Source organism: Balaenoptera acutorostrata, chromosome 5, assembly GCF_949987535.1.
Source record: "Balaenoptera acutorostrata chromosome 5, mBalAcu1.1, whole genome shotgun sequence".
Lineage (NCBI taxonomy): Eukaryota > Metazoa > Chordata > Mammalia > Artiodactyla > Balaenopteridae > Balaenoptera > Balaenoptera acutorostrata.
Window position 1 is genome coordinate 13,905,503 of NC_080068.1, and position 18,974 is coordinate 13,924,476.

Here is an 18,974-nt window from a genome sequence, read left to right on the forward strand (position 1 = left end):
AGGAAACATAATTCCCTTTGATTGAATTTAAAGTAAGAATAGATATGCATTTGAACTGTAAGTGAAATAAATTTATGCTAATATTGGTTGAATCAATCTTGCATACTTTTGTTGCTTGCGAGATTGCATTAGGTAAAAAATGTTCTGCTAAAAAAATATGTTAAAACCACTGGTTTAGAAGAGGACACAAGGACAAGCTACTTAGATCAATTTATCCTGCATTACAACTGCAGATTTTACTCTTAATTGTCACATCTCTTGTTAATTATTTCATGAATATACCAGACTTTGCACAAAAATCAAACATTCTAGTGATATACCCAGATGTGAATATGTTCTGCTGATGCAGCTTATGTTATCATCATTATATAGGAAACCAATATGGCATGGAATAGAGGATGTAAACTACACATACCAAGTGCAATTGTAAAAAAAGGCTTCTACCATGTTTCATGTAAATCCTAGTTGCTTCTTCAGCCCAAAAGTTTGAGCTTTGATAAAGATGACAGTTTCATATATTTACTATTGCATTGCACTTTAAAGTGGTATATCTAATTTCTGAGTTTATAAAAGAAATCCTGTATATAATTAAGTTCTACTATTTCATTTTATGGCTAAGTTTTCATTTTTATAAGACTTGAAGCCAGTGTGAAAACTTTATAGGAGCAACTATGCCGTTGACTGCTCTGAGAGTTTTCAGAGGATTATTCTAACATCTGGATACAACTAGAGTTATCTCTGGGAGAAAAAAATACATTTTGTTTTCTATCTTTTACTTACATTGCATATGAGCTTTGTCTTAAATATAAGTAATTTTGTTTAAAATAACTGTCTAGGAATTTTTTAAAGGATATTACAAATTTCTGAGCTACTCACTCCAGTACAACCGAGGAATTTAATTATGAACAATTAGGAACAGACATAATAATGTAATATATTTCCTCTAATGCTACATTAGCATGTGTCCAAATCACCAGGATGGTTTGGAAAAACATAAATTCCTGGGTCTCACCCCAGAGTTTCTGATCCAGTAATGCCAGATAATTTTCATCATCAGGAGATGCTTACTGCTGGTCCAGGGACCATACTTTGAGAATCATTGCTCAAAAAAATAAAGGTATGTAAATGATGGAAATGAAAATGATAAAGATGAGGGTAGCAGGTAATGAATACTACATGTTGTCCTGGTGCTTGGAAATCTGCTAAATTCTTCATATATATAAACTCATTATGGCTTATGATTAATTTTCCTTAATGAGAAAACTGAAGCTTGAGGAAGTTAAATGGCCCAAGATCGCAACATTGAAAAGTACAAGAGCGAGTCCTTATACTAAAGCCTTTCTGACTCCAACTTCTTCACAGAGAGCAGAAAATGTGCCCACAGAAGAGATATAAATTTTCACACAGGAGGAGAAATAGCTGTATAGTTTGTGAAGGCCTTTGGCTCTAAAAAAGTAGATGTGAGAAAGGCACTGTGACTCAGGAGAGCCAGATACAACCCGTGCCTTCTGGTAAGGGGTGAGGAGAAGTTTCTTGTGTGGGAATTAGCACTTGGAATCTAACCCCTTTAATGAGTCAGAGATCGCTCAAGGTCATGAGAAGTCCAGAAGCAACCTGTAAATGACAAGGGGAAAAATAAACACCAAATGAGGTCAAACCAGGTTTTTTCCATAGTTTTCATATTTATAAATAAATGGCTTCTGTTACTTAGAGTAAATAAAAATATTTCTTCCTCAAAATACTGGAGACTGAAATGGCATATTCTCTGTGCTTCGTGCCCAATAAAAGTCTGAAATGATGTATGTGTTAGAGCACCCATAAAAAGCACCATTAATCATCTGGTTGCAGTGACAATGGTGAAGACAAAGTATCAGGGGGAAGTGGGAACTTGGTGGATAAGCCTTAGAATCTGAACCATAGGCCAAAACAGAAATATCAGAGTCTCTCCTACCTTTACTTTACTGACCTTATTTCTGTTCCTTGAACACACCAAGCTTGTTTCTCACTTACAGATATTCCAATAGCTGTTTCCCCTTCCCAGAATGCTTATTATTCTAATTTCCACAATGGCTGGGTCCTTCTTGCTATTCAGATCTCAAATGTTTCAACCTCAGGGGGATCCATCCCCAATCACCCACATCCCATAACACTTATCCACATATGTTGCGGCATATATTTTAGTTATTTATTTGCAAATTATCTTTTTCTCCAGCCACTATAATGAAAGCTTTGTTAAAAAGGAAATTTCTGCCTGTTTTTACTACTACGTTTCTAGCATATAAACAGTGTCTAGCACATATTGAGTTTTCAATAATTGTTAATTTTTTGAATAAACGAATGAAGAAGGGAAGGAGGAAAGAGAGAAATAAGGAAAGTATAGAAATTGCAGTACTTGAACTTGAATGGATTAGTCACCAGATTTTCATGCCTTAAATCTGCACTGAATTCCTAAGCTAGCAGCTCTCCACACTCTTCCCTTTATGGTCTTCTGTGTGCAATGATGAGCTAATCTAATGTAGTTATGTGATTATAGTCTCTTTGATTTCTACCTCCCCCCTTTTCCCTCAACACTCAAGATAGATAAAGGGATATATATATATGCATAATAACCTTGAAAACTGCAAAAAAATTCCCAGTTCAAAATCTGATCAATTTTTTAATTAATCACTTGAAAAATAATTCACTCAGCTCCAGAAGTAGTATGAATTATGTAGGAGACCTAAGACTAAATATTTTAATTCTACTTTTCCCCTCTGTCAGGAAAACCCCTTAAAAGCCCAAGTGCATGTTTATATTCTTGTAATCAACTGCAAACTAATTTTATTCATGAAGTCATATTTAAACTAATAGTGACATGAGAGTTAACTCTGTTTGGTAATGTATTTAGATTTTCATTTGTTATGGAATTTAAATCAAGGGATTTGGAAATAAAGTAAAGAGGGCAATTCAATTCTGGTAAAAGTTGAGTCAAGGAAGAAAGCAGCATCCTGTAAGCTCTAATGTAAACCCAGTCTGAAAAATAACATGTGCTGGGGAAGAAACCTTTTTCTTCTTCCCTTCTAGGTTCTTTGGCTGGTCTAATAATTATATTGACATAAGACAGATTAACAGGAGAAACACAAATTTAATTTCATACGTATAGGAGCCCCATAAATATATGAGACACAAGGGCAAGTCAGGTAGTTGAGGCTTATATGCCATCCTGAGCTAAGGAATGGGGTAGGGACCTGGGGTTTCAAAGGGAAGGAAAGTAATTCACAGGTTAATAATAACAACAGCTATTTGGTAATTAGATGTTTGCCCAGCCATACAGATAGGTCCTTCAGATAAAAATTATCTCTGGTAATAGCTCTGTCTCTCTGAACCAGGCTCCATATATAAATTCTTTTAGGTAGTTAAAGCAAAGGCAAAAGTTTTTCTTGAATCTGCTGGGTCTGATTGCCTTCAGCTCAAAATAATCTCCATACCAATGTGGCATATTTTGGAGTCACATATTCTGCTCCCATTCACATGCATGGTACTTGAAGATGTTCTGAAGAGTGAAAAATTTTCATGTGTGATCTTCTTAAAAGAGAATTTATGTTGAAATTATATGGATCATTGTGCATAAAGAGTGGTAATGAATCCCAAGATTATTTCTAGATTGTTGAGTGTGTGTGTGTGTGTGTGTGTGTGTGTGTGTGTGTGAGAGAGAGAGAGAGAGAGAGAGAGAGAGAGAGAGAGAGAGAGAGAGACTAAGAGTCAGAATAAGAGAGATGCTGAGAGAGAAAGAGAGAGACAGAGAGAGGAAGAGAACTACCAAGAAAAGACCCACTACACATAGCTAAGAGATGGTATCTTTTAAGAAACAATTGCAGATTTATAAATATTATACTTTAGACTTATTATATAAATAGAATGTTTTGTAAAACTTGCTTAGCCACTATGATTTTTCATTGGTAAGAAGTAGGGAATAATACAATAAGTTTCATTTATGGCTTTTAACTCATTTATTCACACTATTAAAAATATTTATTGAGTATCTACTATGTGCTAGTCACTATTCTGGATTCTGGGAATGCTGTAAAGCATTTAGTTTGCTAATCCATATAACTTTCTAAGCTAAAAAGAAGAGCAACTTGTTCTTAGATGGAGAATGATTGAACACATAAAGAGACTGACTACAAATGTATTCTGTAAAGGTCTATGCCGTATTTCTTCAGTTTAGCATTTTATTATAATGAAATTTGATGACTTTCAAAAAACAAAAAACAGTCAATTACGATTTTTTTAATATAATTTAGAAAAGCAGCCTTGGACTAAAGAATAGAGTTATAAGAAAAGTGATCAGAGGCTTGCACATTTATATTGAGACCTATAGGTATTATCAGTGTGACAGGAGATGAAGTTTACAACCTTCATATGGAGATGTATTGCTAGTAACATCCTTTTTATTTGTAGGAAAAAATGTAATCTAAAAGTGAGCTATAGATGTAATGCCTTCCATTCTAGCAAAATGGCTAATGGATGCTATATAAAGTGTAAGAAAGCCTTTTTCTGATACAGGGAATATACACATTCTGAAAGATTACCTGTGGAGTAATTTATGCTCATCAAATGTTTTCTCTTCTACCTACATGATACTTGACACTTTCTATGAGAAAAATTTGTATCCAGATCAAATATAATCTCACAGCAATCCTTTTAATGTCAGAGTTTTGGAAAAGCAAATGTAATTCCTTTTGCAATTTAATGCTAGTGGAAAAACAGAAACAGTGAAACTAGAAATGCAAGACACAATGCTGATCACTTCTTGAGGCACTGCTGCTAGGACGTGTGGGGAGAGAAGAGGACATTAAGACTGCGTGCTTCATGCTGGGAGCCATTAGCTGACTGCTTCAGGCTCTGCTACCCACAGCGGAGCAGAAAGGGGGGGTGGCCCGGATGCGGGGGAGGAAAAACCAAAGGCAGCTTTATTGTCTTCTCTATAGGATCTTCTTTCCATTCTACTCTTGTGCTCTTTTATAAAGACATTAAGTAAGTTTCTTAACCTTTTACTATTTGTACTCTTTGCAATCTGAAAAAAATGCAAGGCTATTTATATTTTGACTTGAAAAATCATTTTAAAATGCTTTAAGTGTTCATCACTTTATACTTATGAATTTTAAGTATAGCTTCCTAAAGACAAAGTCCTGGATTTCTCTAAAGGGTGATTTTATGAGTTTGCTTCACACTGAATGCACTTCTAGTGCTTAGATAATGTACCATGTACCATGTGCTTAGCACATGGTAAGTGCTCAGCAGATATGTTACCTGAATGAAGAGTTGTAATATGGAAGGATGGAAGCCACTTTATGAAGAATATTGTGCAGAGTACTAAGTGAGGAGTGTAATTGCTAAAGGTCCAGATGCTTAACTCATATCCATACATACCATGGTTTTAAACACAAGCTCTGACACTTACTGTCATGTATGTCAGTATAATTATTTTCAGTGATAGAACATACATACAAAGAAAAGAAAAAAAATAATGAAATGAAAGTGGAAGAGACCTGGTAGGAAACAAAAATCAAAATGCTTTACATGTAACAATCAACTTACAAACCTTATTCTGCTTTATATATTTTATGAAAGTAAATTCTATATTCTCAATTATAACATATTGATGTATTTCCAGATTTAGTATATTATTGAGGTGTGACTTTAAGTGAAGAATATTTAAAATGCACCAAGAAGCATTCCTGTAAGTGTGTTTAGTTCACCTAATGTGAACATAAATGGGCTAGTTTCATTTGTCAATATCTGTAGTTATAAATAAACTTACATATGATGGCTTGAATGTAAGCTCCACAAAGGCAGGGATTTTTGTCTGTTTTCTTCACTGCTAGTCACCAAGTTTTCTAGGGTACATCCTAAATATGGTCCAGATATAATAAATACTTGTTGACTAAAGCAATAAATGTGGTAGCATTATATATATTTAGATCTTTTGAAATAATTTTGACACTGCTGCCCTAAATCAACCTCGTGCAATCCCATGACGAAAGAATGTTCTGTATCTTTTGCTTGGGCAAATGGCACCGTCAATTTATATCTTAGTAAGAAGCAGAGGAAGCAGTTTTTCTTTTCCGTGCTTCATTCCCTTGGCTGCCACTTCTATACAGACCTGAGGAAATGATGTCACTGGCTTGCAGTTCCTCAGCACCAGACCCTGTACGACATTCCTGTGCGCACAGAGGAATACACACACAGTACTTATGCAAAGCTTTTGGGTCAACAATGCATATAAAATTCAAAATCTTCATTTCCTCCCATGGGTACATAACAGCCAAAAGGGAAGCTAAGATACCAAACAATCTGAAGATTGTCTTATAAGTAGCAACCTGGATGTTGAGCTCAGAGAAGGCTTTTATAGATGTAATAATATTCTTCAGATAGTGATACCCTGTCACGAGAAATGTCAATTAGATAATTTTGCACTGTTACAGAGGGCAGAACCAGGATTATGGGTAAAATTCCTAAAGAAGCCATTTTCAATTCAGTACCAGAAAAATATTTTTAAGATCTAGAGTTGCCCCAATTTGAATAACTTACCTGGTTAGTTAATGTGCTAGTTAATTCTCTGTGTGGAAATTTTCAGGAAGAGACTATTGCACATATTCAAATGTTGTGGAGTGTTTTGAGTGGAAAATTGACGGTGATGACGTTAAGATTACTTGTTTAAAAGGGCGACGGTATCTGGCTATAGTACACAAAAAAATTAACCTACATATATCAATTATTTATTAGTGGAGTTGCAAACATTTTCACACCATACTAAAATACACAAAACAGAGGCAATAATTATATAATTAATGTAATCTTTTTAACAAGAATACATCATATAAGGTAGGAGTAGGAAAAAGATGGGGAGGGAGTCTCTCTCAATTTGCCATTACAGTGCTTCTGGTTGAAATAGTCTCTTTCCTTATAAATACTCACTACCACCACCTCCAACCCCTCTGAAGGACACCACATAAAAGCATGGGCTTACTCATTGTTTTTGACGCTTGGGGAGAGCTAAGGGGCCAAATGTCTGGCCATCCTGCCCTTAGAGACCACAGAGATGCAACTGGTTCCATCTGGCTTTTTCTTGGTGTTTGTCCATGACTCTGAAGTTTGTGCTCATTTGCCCTTATTTGGGAAGTCCCTGCAAATGGCGGTCTCTTTGTCTTGAACCTTGGGCCTCTGGCTTTCTCAGAAGCTTTGTGTCTTGTTATGGGACCTATAGAAACTTTCGAACCCCTGAATGTTACCCATAGAACATGGCCAGAAGCATTGCCTCAGGCTTATCTGAGGCTTGAATCTGAGGTCAAGTATGCCTGGAAAGAGTGCCTCGAGAAATTCAAATCCAACATACTAATACAGATGTTTCTCTTGGCTTGCCCATCCTTTCCCACTTTCTTAGCCTCAGGTCTCCACCTCAAGAGGAGAAACATGAAGACACGTTACTTTGATATCACTTCCTACAATGGTCTCAATCTGCTCACCAGCAACCAATGCAGAAACTGGACACTGCCTTATTTACTTTAAAACCCTGTGATCAAGTCAGCCAGTTCCTGATCGTAATAAGGTTAACAAAAATTATATTAAAACAACATCCCCCAAGTATTATAGTTATGATACCCAGGAACTATGAATAGAACAAAAGATTAGAACAAGTGTGATATAAAACACATTTAATTTCATAATCTGAGCCCTTTGAAATATATCACTGTTAAAAAATGAAGAAACATCTCACTTCTATATTTTCTATATAAAACTACAATGCCAGGGGACAATATTAGCTCTGGAGAAAGAATAGTTTTCATCTCAACATGATATTTCAATCTGATAATCACATTAAATGGACTTGTTTTATGTGCCTCAGTGTACATTAAAATAAAAATGTGTGTTTGAGTTTTGAAACTCTCGATTTAAATTTGATAATGTATGCATCAGATTTCAATAGATATGAATCAGCCTCAGTGTAAATAGACTTCATATAGAATTCAGGCTGTTTAATTTATTTTGGAATGCTCAAGTTTTACTTGGTAAAATAGGAAGATGAATACTAATTTCTAAAGTGTGAAAGGTACAATAGTTCAAGGAATAGCACAAAGGACTTCAAAAAAGCAATTCTCTTTGTTTCAGTTTACAGATTTGAAGTGAAAATACCTCCAAAAATAACAAGATAATTAAGTCCTCACAATTTAATCGTAAAACCGTAAGATGCTATCATTAAACCTGAGCATTTTGCATGTGAACTATGTACTTTTTTGTTTGCAAGTTTTAAAGTAGACTTTCATCAGGTTTGATATTCTACTTTGTGAACTAGAATGGAAAAATAAGCAGAGCAAAAAAAAAGAAAGAGAAAGAGAATCCTACTTTAAAAAATATTTGGCGATGATAAGCAAAGGTAGTTGTTTACCCTTGATTAAAAAAAGATGAAGGGCTTCCCTGGTGGCGCAGTGGTTGGGAGTCTGCCTGCCAATGCAGGGGACACGGGTTCGAGCCCTGGTCTGGGAAGATCCCACATGCCGCGGAGCAACTAGGCCCATGAGCCACAATTACTGAGCCTGCGCGTCTGGAGCCCGTGCTCCGCAACGAAAGGCCACGATAGTGAGAGGCCCGCGCACCGCGATGAAGAGTGGCCCCCACTTGCCGCAACTAGAGAAAGCCCTCGCACAGAAACGAAGACCCAACACAGCCAAAACTAAATAAATAAATAAAAAATAAAAATAGAAGGAATTCCTTTTAAAAAAAAAAGTAAAATAAATATCCTTAAAAAAAAAAAAAAGATGAAGACAAAAATTACAGAATTGCCTTTCCAAGAAATGCATGAGATGAAACAAACTTGAGATAGAATTTCACTAAAAATGAAAAAGAGATAGAATATTTATAATTATCCACAGCTTAATTGAACAGGTGGACACATACTGGTTGGCATGTGAGTTCATTATATATTTCAAGTTTGCTAAACTATTTGTTGCTGCTTCAGTCCTGCATCTAGAACTAAAGGGTGTTCGATATCAGCTATTCATTGTCACCAGCCGTGATAGTAACAGATTAAGAACTCCCTTTGTGTGGGTTATTCTGGTAGAAGAAATGCTGGCTCAAAATGAACAATAGTAAAGATCTAATCAGATATGTGACCTATAGTTTAGAAAATATTTTAGGTGTTTCAGAGAAGGAGAAGGGATGATTTACGGACAGGGAGTAAATGACTCAAGAATGTTGGGCAGTTGTAAAATATAACTCTGAAAGTGTAGTTGGAAATATCCTGATGAAGATAAAAAGAGTAACATGATCAAAGAAACCAACAGTTGTCCACACTTTTCAACATTTACCTGGTGAAAAACTGCTGGGAAAGACAGTCTCACATGCAGTCTTTCAACCTCCTCTCTGCCACATAAGAACGCACCTTGCATCTGAACACTCCCTTACCAAGAGATAAAGAGCCCACTGCCTGTGTCAAGCTGATCGCCTTGGGTGGGAAAATCTTTTCCTGTTTCAGTCTTAATAAGCATTTGTACTCCTTTGTTCTGCCTAAGCAAGTGTGTCAGTGACCTTTAGCCACACCCCCGACTCTCAGTATGTCAGACTCCACAGGTTGGAGTCCTTCTGCTACGTCACAAGAGGTGTGCATGCAGGCTGTTGGGAGTCAGGAGTGGGGACCCACTGGGGGATCAACACACACCACTGGAGCTGGTCTTGCTCAGCCTCTTCTCTATGTGGATAAAAGCATTGTTCCATCCAATGCTCGACCACATTGTGTTTTCCTTGGTGACTCTGATACCGAGATGCAGCGGGCAGAAGTGTTTGGACTTGTACTCCTGGTGGTTGGCACAGTGGTATCTTTGCTCTCCACCATGTAGGTGGCATTGGGAACTGATGCCGGCTGTTCTGCTCTACAAAGGTCTATCATGTTATTTTATCCTGAATCTGTCCCGTTGAACATTTTTATAGGTAATTTTGATGAAGAAGAAGAAAGCCTAAATATGAAATTAGGAAATAGTGCCTGAAAATGATTGAATGCACTTTGAATAGTAATCAATGTCTAATTTATTAAGGTAGATTGAAATTAAAGATTCAGAAAGGACTAGAGGTAAAATTAACAAAAATAAATATAAAATTCTGGCCTCCTGTTTCCTACAGCATGATGTATCAGGGAACTGGAGTGATATTCCACTTAAAATAACTAAAAATGGTATGTAAGTTTTTGAAAATATCTTCATAAATGCTTGTATAAGCTGGCAAAACCACCCAGACCAAAAGCAGGTGTAGCGCTGAATCTGGCTTTCATTTTGAGGGCATATGTCAAGCCAAGTAAATCTGAACATTGGTTTTTACAAGTTTTCAGGCCTGAGGGGATAAGGAAAAAAAAACCCAGAACCTGCTTTTCCTACTAGAAAAGTGATAGAGCTGAGCTATTTGCTCACCAATTATTTTCTTTTTTAAAACACAATGGAAGACAATATTTCCCCACCTCTCTTGAGTTAGGTAGAAGTCATGCAGCTGAATTCTGGCCAATGTGATGTGAATGAAAGTGTCATATATTCTTTGTAGGCCAGACTGTAACATGGTTCTTCTCCTTTCAACAGGCACTGTGGCTATGTGTTCAAGTTATCAGTGTCCCAGTTTTGAATGTAATTGGATCACTGACTCAATGCACAGGCAAGAGCCACCCAGGAGAGTTGTGATTCTCCTTAATACATCCTTAAATATCTCTGATTTTAATGTTCTCACTTTTCATGTGAAGTAATTGAGATTCAGGTCCCCTAAGACTCTTCTAGACCTAAAGTTTTATGATTTTTTTTTCTAAACACATTATGAAGAATTTGAAGATAGGAATGATGTTTTGATTCATACTAATGTGTAAACTACCTTGTATGACATCTGGCATAAGATAGGCACTTAGTATAGTTTGAATGAATTAGTGAACAAATGATTCCAAAACTGCTTTTCCTGGCAAAAGTGTCCTCTGTAGCAACTATCCTTACTTTTAGTCAAAATTTGATTCTTTCAGTGTTGCCATCTTATTTAGGCACAGGTTTTTAGAAAACTAATCATTGAACAAATTCACACTCCGGAATAATGATATGAACCCTACAGGCGGGTTGATATTCAGATGCTATGCACTGGTATCACTTACACAAGTTGTTGAAGTATTGAAAATTCCTGTAACATTTCATAAATATCTGAAGGTCCAAAAACCCTCCAGAATGCCCACCCTCACAACCCATTGGCCATCTTTGCCAAGGTTTCTACAGGTTCCAAAAATTTTATCATTCTTATTTTTCATTATTTCTCAATACCTGTGTAGTCTCAGGGATGGGCCTAATGATCTACCTCTTAGACGAAACTTGAATTTGTATATTCATGGTCAACTTCTTTTCTCTCTGACTTCCTTTATTCAGTTATTCACCAAAGTCTCTTAATTCCTTTTTCTAAATATTTCTTGAATTGATTCTCTTTCTTCATTCGCACTGTCACACATAGGATGATTCAGCTATTCTGAACTGTATAAAATTCCCCAGCACGCCCTGTTTTCTCATGCCCTTGCATATTCTATTTCTCCTCAGAGGATGCCTTTATTACCCTCAACACTCTCTTCTGTCTTACAGATGCCCCCTACTTATCATTTTATACTCCATTCATCAGTCACCCTTTTGTGGATCTGTCCTGACTCCTGCTTTCCCCTGGAGAGTCACTACGTCTCTATTATTGCACTTAACACATTTTACTGTAATACATTCTGAACGGAGCTAAAATATCCCAGACTTCAAAGCAGTCTATCAAGAAAGCTTACTGTAATGATAGTGCAACTGAACAGTTTGCCAACAATTCATTCAGGTATTCAAATAGCCCAGTAAGGTGACATAGGGATTAGTCTGAATAATGAGAGCTAGAAAAATACTGGAGATGTGTGTACAAACAATAGAGAAGAGAGCGGTGAGCAAGTTTAGGAAATTTAAAAGGCTTCATGTGGCCAGAGCCTAGGATACAAAGGGGAAAGGCAAAATGTAAGTGTGGAGAACAACACAGAGACTTCACCTGAAGATACTTGTAAGAAAAATTAAAGATGCTGGACGTTTTTAATTGTGTCTGAAAGAGGTAAGGAATTATTAATATGTTTTGTTAGCAGGGAAGTGATAAGATCCAATCTGCCTTCGAGAAGTATTACTCAGGCAGTGAGTGTAGTGTTGGGATAAATTGAAAGGGCATGATAACAGGAGCAAAGAACAATAATCCAGGTCAGATAGATGGGTGAGTGCTCAAAAATCGTGGAGGATAGAAAGGGGAAGACTCGAAGGATTTTAGGAGGTAGCATTGACAGAACATGGTGTTTGATTGGATGTGGAGACTGAAATAGAGGAAGGGATTAGGATAAGCTGGAGATTCTGGCTAGGATGATTGGATCGAACAGAGCTATTAACTAAAATGGGAGAAACAGAGAAAAATATTTTGACAAGGCTGGGTGTGGGTAGGTAATTATTTTGATTTAGATCTAGTAATTTTGAGAGGTATACAGGGATGCAAGGGGAGATTTGCAGCAGTTAGTTGAACGTATGAACTTAAAACATAGACAAGAGTTCTTGGTCTGGGTAGATAGGTTTGAATCTCCTCAGCCTATCAGCTGTAGTTAAAGCAACACTCTACCTTTGAATTACTGATTACTAAGGATGGATGAAAGCAAAAGGAACTATGGTCACCCTACTTACCCTTTGTTTCTATGTCATAATTTTCAGCACAAGTAGTTAGCTAATAGAAGGAAGTAATACAAGTAAGAAAGCTATGATAGGGTTCCTCAGTCATCCTCTGTCATCTGTGTTTCTTAAGATGCTTTCTATTTGCATTTGAAGCAAATTCTGGTTCAAATGGAAAGCATTTCAGGGCTGTCAGTACCCCTGCTTATTCAGTCATGGATGTAATACACTTACCTTATACTCACTTTGCAACTTGCTGAAGTCCCATATTCCATGGGTACACCAGAATTACCATGTTCATGGGGTATGGCAAATGTTACATGAGAACAGGGCAACAAGGAATGATGGATATATATATATCACACGTTTATGCTTTGCTCAAGCTCATGCTTCATTGCCCCATCAGATGTCATTTATAAAACCCAAGTTCAAACATAAAATTATTAAAATTTCAAGACAGAGTATTAAACTAAACACAGGGCCTTTCTGAGTATGGGGGCACATGAGACCGCACAGGTTGTATGCCCGTGAAGCTGGCCCTGTGTATAATCTCTTATCACATGGCTTCAGCCTATAACACGGTGTCTCAACTTGGAGGTCATTTGGCTGACCAATGTTTACCAGTAGGAGAAATGGCAATAATTATAAAGATACATGGTAATAATAGTGTGGAAAAAATGTCACCCCACTTACTTGTCACTTCAGTTGTGTTCTTAGTGTTATCTTTGGCCATAAAGAAAACTATATATTAATAAGTATAAAGTAGTCATCCTCTGTTATACACCTTTATCATTCACCAAGAATTTTCTTTAACATGGGATTGAAGGATGTCAGTTTTGTCTTGATTTTGGGTTTTTACCTTTGACTCACAGTTTGTGAGTCACATTCCTTCTATGGGCTTTTCTGCCACTAGAGGGAAAAATAATTTGTGTTCTGTGCAATTCATTATGCAAGGGCCAGGGAAAGATAGAGAATAATGTATGTTTGTATAGAGAGATGAAGGAGCAATTGATCCTTCATGAGATGTTTTATCATTTTAGATTTATCCTGATATGTGCCTCTTTATACATGGAAATTTTTTGAAATAGATGAAGGCTCCAACAGTACCATTATCTAAATCTGTATTTGCTTCTGTCATTGTCACATAATAGTTTTTCATTTACTGGGTTGCTGAGGAGAAGGTTGAATCAGTTTACTAGGGCCAGATGCATATGTGGCTTTTATATATCTTTCAGAGTTCCTACTGTACTATCGTACATTGCAGAAAAGATATTTCCATATCTAAGTCATATTTGCATTTTTTTGTAATTCTGAACTTTTATTCCCTGTTAAATAAACATCTATGAATATAGCCATCCACCATCTACCAGCTCTAGAGTTATAATTCGGAAAAGCAAATATTTGTCCCCACATCTTTGGCAGAATGTAGGGATATAGGTAGTTTATTTTATAAAGTGTAAAAATTTCTAACTCTGTGTCTTGGACTAGACATAAATTTTGTACAAACTAAATAAAGAGTTTTAAACACACAGATTTGCCAACCAACAGATGACTTGAAAAGGCTATATGTGAATTAAATTTAAGAAATGAATATGAGCAATTTTTATACTATCAATACAATATTAGTGAATGAGACCTCAATACATATGTTTTTGAAAAATATCATTAAGTATTTTCCTTTTTTATTCTCTAATGAGACATAAAGACATTCTTTCATACTGCAACTCTTTCTAGTTGCATTTTATATAACTATTTTTTGGTAATTAATATAAATATAGATGAGCATACACACTCACTCACATTTTAGTGACCTTCCTGAAAACATGAAATTAAAACAGAAGTGAGCACTCCAAATGATAATTGCAGATTTCTTTCATTCTAAGACTTTTTCAAAAGAATAATTTTCTCTGAAATTGGAATACATTTTACATATTTGTATATATTTAAGATAGTATATTTCCTTGAAAAGCTTTTATTAAATGGATAATGTGTTTTACAAGCAAAGGTTCCTTAAAACTGAGGGAATACAAAAATAGCTAAGACCTAAAGGTGAATTTACATGATCCAGGCATTGTGTGTGACATATTTTTCAGGAATTATCTCCTTTGATTTTCAGATATTATGAGGTAGGAATTATTTTTATCACCACTTCCGCTATGAGAAAACTGAGACTTACAGGAATGTCCAAGATAACGGTGCCATTAAGTTGAGCTTAGGCATCATTCCAGACTGACTTCATCTATTACATTCAAAAGCCACTCTCCTGTTTTGCTTTGGTACAAAGATCAATTGGCTGTTATTCTCTCCTGAAAGAATTGCACTGTATAATTACTTGGCAACAATATTTTAATGATACCACCTGTTTGTGGGTTCCCCCCCCCTCCCCCCCCAGCTAGTGGCTGAGCCCATGTCTAAATAAAATCACTCCCTGCAAGCTGTGTTTCATTCTCTGGCAGTTGCTTGTTCTCCACCTACACAGTAGGAAAGAGTGAAATGGCTGGAGGAAATGGATAATTGCACTTGAACCGGTCAAATTACTAAAGAATCGATAAGGCTGTCTCTGTCAGGTTATTGACTAGGAGGCTCATCTAAGCCCACAACTTTACTTCTTGCCAATATTTCAAGGAATACTAGAGGCAGGACTATCTGCAGAACCTAAGGATCTTTGTAGCGGTGAGGGAAGTGACACAGGATTATTCTATTACAGTTGATTGTTTTCGAACACTCTGGTCATTTTATTGTATTAAAGGTGTGATGCTCCTTCATTATGTCTTTTCTGTCTCTACTGCTTTTGGAAAGGAATCCAGTATGAACAATTTGCCCTTTCCTGTACAGCTTAATTTATCTTACTTACCAATTTTATAGCAGGTTGATACGGTAAAAGAAAGACTATTAATACCAAAGAGGATTAGCCACATTGAGACTTGGAGAAGACTAATTTTTTAATTTCATATTTTTTATTCTAAACACTTAAGTCAAGTATTTGTTTTGTTTTCTGTGTTTAACACACTACCTAGGGATTAAATTCTTATCACAGGCATCTTCTATTTGGCATCACCAGTACAAATAATTAGGTGCTGCTGATAAAATTGAATTTCGAGTTACAAAAACAAAATGACCTGTGAGGAAAAAGTAGGATAATTGTACAAAAATAAGTAGAATTAGTTATATTATTACTTTAAATTATATAGTGATTTATATAATATAGTACTATATTATATAATAATATAAATGCTATAAATAATATAAATATAAATATATAAATGCTATAGCCATTTTATTATTAAAAAGTTTAAAAAAATTGTACAATTTGATATGTATTCTCATTCTCATAGTAATTAGTCACAATTCAGTTGTTATCCCAGTTAACAGAATGTGTTTGAGCTTAATTATTCAGTGTGGAATGAGAATAGAATGAGTGTTCTGTAGCTAAGAGGATATACAGATAATCTTTGACACATTTTGCCAAAATTAATCACTGCTAGATAAAATACATATTCTTTTTCTACATGGGAAAACTGTATGATCATTGTTATTTGGGTTGACAAGTAAGGAAACAAAAAGTATAATGCAAGTCATTTTGTTTAATAATTAATATTAATGAGGTAAAAATCATTGAATACGTAAGGCAAAATTGCATTTGAAAAATCCCAAGTGAAAAATACAAAAAAGAAAGTTCTTTAGGTTGTATTGTCTTAAAAAAAAAGTTTGTTTACTTTAAAAGACAAAAAAAAACAAAACAACAATAGCTGAGTCTACTGTAATTTTTGTTCCCTTTACCATCCTGAATCCAATTTCTCTGAATGATGACAATGCTAGAAAATTGTGCTGTCAGGGAAGTTAGTGTTTTATGACCTTCAACTCTCCTTTTTTACCCCTGGATTTTGGTAAGGTATACTCCACCTCTCCTCCAGGAATCCATAGCCCTCATAAAGATTCCAGGACACCCCTTTAGGGTGACTCCATTTTATTGTCTCCAATTAGGATATTTATCAGCCCTCTTTAATGAAATAAAATATCATGGACTTATTCTGGATCCTGTAGGGATCTCTCCTCTGACAGAAGCTGTTAATAAACTGTGTGCTCATAACTTAATGTGCATTAGTGTGGGCCATGGCCCAGATATCAGCCTCACCTGGGAACTTGCTAGAAATGCACATCCTTGGGCTCCAACTTGATCTATTGAACCTGAATCTTCAGTTTAACAAGATCCTTAGGTGATGTCTATACACATTAAAATTTAAGAAATACTGTTGGGCTACACCAAAATGGTAACACTGCTAAATGGCTGAGAAGAAAATCCCCCAGCTGTAAAAAACCATCTCAGTCCAAAGAAAGGATTCATATGCTAGCAGTATCAGGTGCCATGGCGGGACAGCCTGTGAGGGAAATATTATGGGGCAGCTAAGGCTAATGGCTGTTTCGGGAACTGCAGCACTAGTATATTGAATAGTTACCATTTTCTTAGTCTTTACAAAAATTTCTCCTTATTTTACTGGGAAAAGTTCACATGGCAAGGCAAAAGTTAAAAGAAGAGTACAACCATTTTGCAATTGAGGGAGGGAGGGAGGCAATGAGAGAGAGAGACATTTTTTTAAGCACAGCAGAAGTTTTGACCTCTTAGAAATAATATAATACAGGTATGTCTTTGCCTTTAACTTCTGAGGTTAGAGCAGGAACCTAATTTTTCACCTTTAGTCATGTATTTGACCTTTCCTGAATTTCTTCACATACTTCATCATTATTGGAGTTTAGAAATGAGCATAGCTCACTGCTTTCCGAGGGAAGACTTTGCCGTATGGAAGAAATTTGAGTTCCCAATTACTAAATTCTTTTTATGCCTTATTTTTTATTATAGCTGTGTCCTAACTATGTAGTGGTTAAATACTTAGCTACACATGGGAATTTATATGTTTAACAACTTACCAGGTGATTAGGACTTACGTGGTCCTTGGTCTATACACCTTGAAATGCTGTGAAGACTAATCACTAGATCCATTCCTAAGATTTTGGAGGTAAAAAACTAAAAAAAAAAATGTGTAAATCATGTTTTTTATGTTACTGAAACTTTGTTGTCTATCTGCAACTCCAGTTTACATTATAGGTTTTGTTTTTAAAGTTGTAGTAATAAATTCCTGCTTTTTGCAATGTTAGTAGGGTAAATTGTACTTACTAAGGTTGAAAAATGTTTGTCTTCACCAATTCTTCCCTTCCTTCAAGTTTTTCGCATTTATACCTATAGTTATTTGTAATTATTTTAAAATTATTTTTTTTAAAACTGCCTTAATATTAGCTTTTAAGACATTTCAATTTTTATTTTGCCTATGACAGCAATTTAACTAACTTCTAATATATTTTGGTAGAATAATCTTCCTAGCATTCCTAGGGAAGATTTACAATACTTTAAGTTTTCTTTGCAACAGGCTTGTTGGTATTTTTCTCATGATGACTATGTTAGAACCCTCATAATAGAAAATAACTCATTTCAAGTAAGCCCTCCTTATTTTTTGTTGATTTAAAAAATTTGGTCTCTAAATACTCCAGAAAAAACAAAAAAACAAAACCTTAGGCAGACTGATAAAGGAACAATTTTATCAGAACTGTAAAGTAACCATTTTATCATGTATAAACACTGAATATAAAGGCAGTATTTCATGAAATTTTATTTATTTACATATATTTCTTTTGGAAGTATTGGTTAACTAAATCAGTAACAACTTTGGATCCTTTCTCTTGTGACATAGAAACTCCTTTAAAATATAAGAAACGTGCCAGCTTACCAAACAGTAGTTTCTTCAACGTGTTGAAATTTAAACACGTGTTAGAAGAATAGAAATTCTGTGCTTCAGCTTATGAACTTTCTGCTTGTGTTTTCTTTAAATGGTTGTGTGTGTTTGTATATTCCTTTTAACTTATTTTTATGGTCTTTAAAAGTACTGTCTGTAGACATAGAAACCCGTAGTTTATTATTATGCAGCTGGACTAATGAATTTATTTAATGGTGCACCCTCAACCTTGTATTATTTTGTTACACATAAGCCTTGCCTTTAGAACTCCTTAAAATGTTTTAACATTTAACATTCACTGTCTGGAAAAGGCTACACTAGAAAGAATGATGACTTTACCAGTAATTAGGAAGATGAAAGAATTTGAAAGGAAATATGAGGAGTTCCATCTTCATCATGGTCAGATAAGAAAGCTGATGGAACAGCCAAAAGGCAATATGAGACAGCTCAAGACACTAATATTGAATGCTGGGCAAAGATT

The 18,974-nt window shown here is 35.5% G+C and overlaps 1 protein-coding gene across 2 annotated transcripts in view; it reads left to right on the plus strand.

Moving 5' to 3' along the window:
• The window catches only part of GRID2 (glutamate ionotropic receptor delta type subunit 2), a 1,428,522-nt gene that overhangs the window by 781,018 nt on the left and 628,530 nt on the right, over window positions 1–18,974 (plus strand). The window lies entirely within an intron of this gene.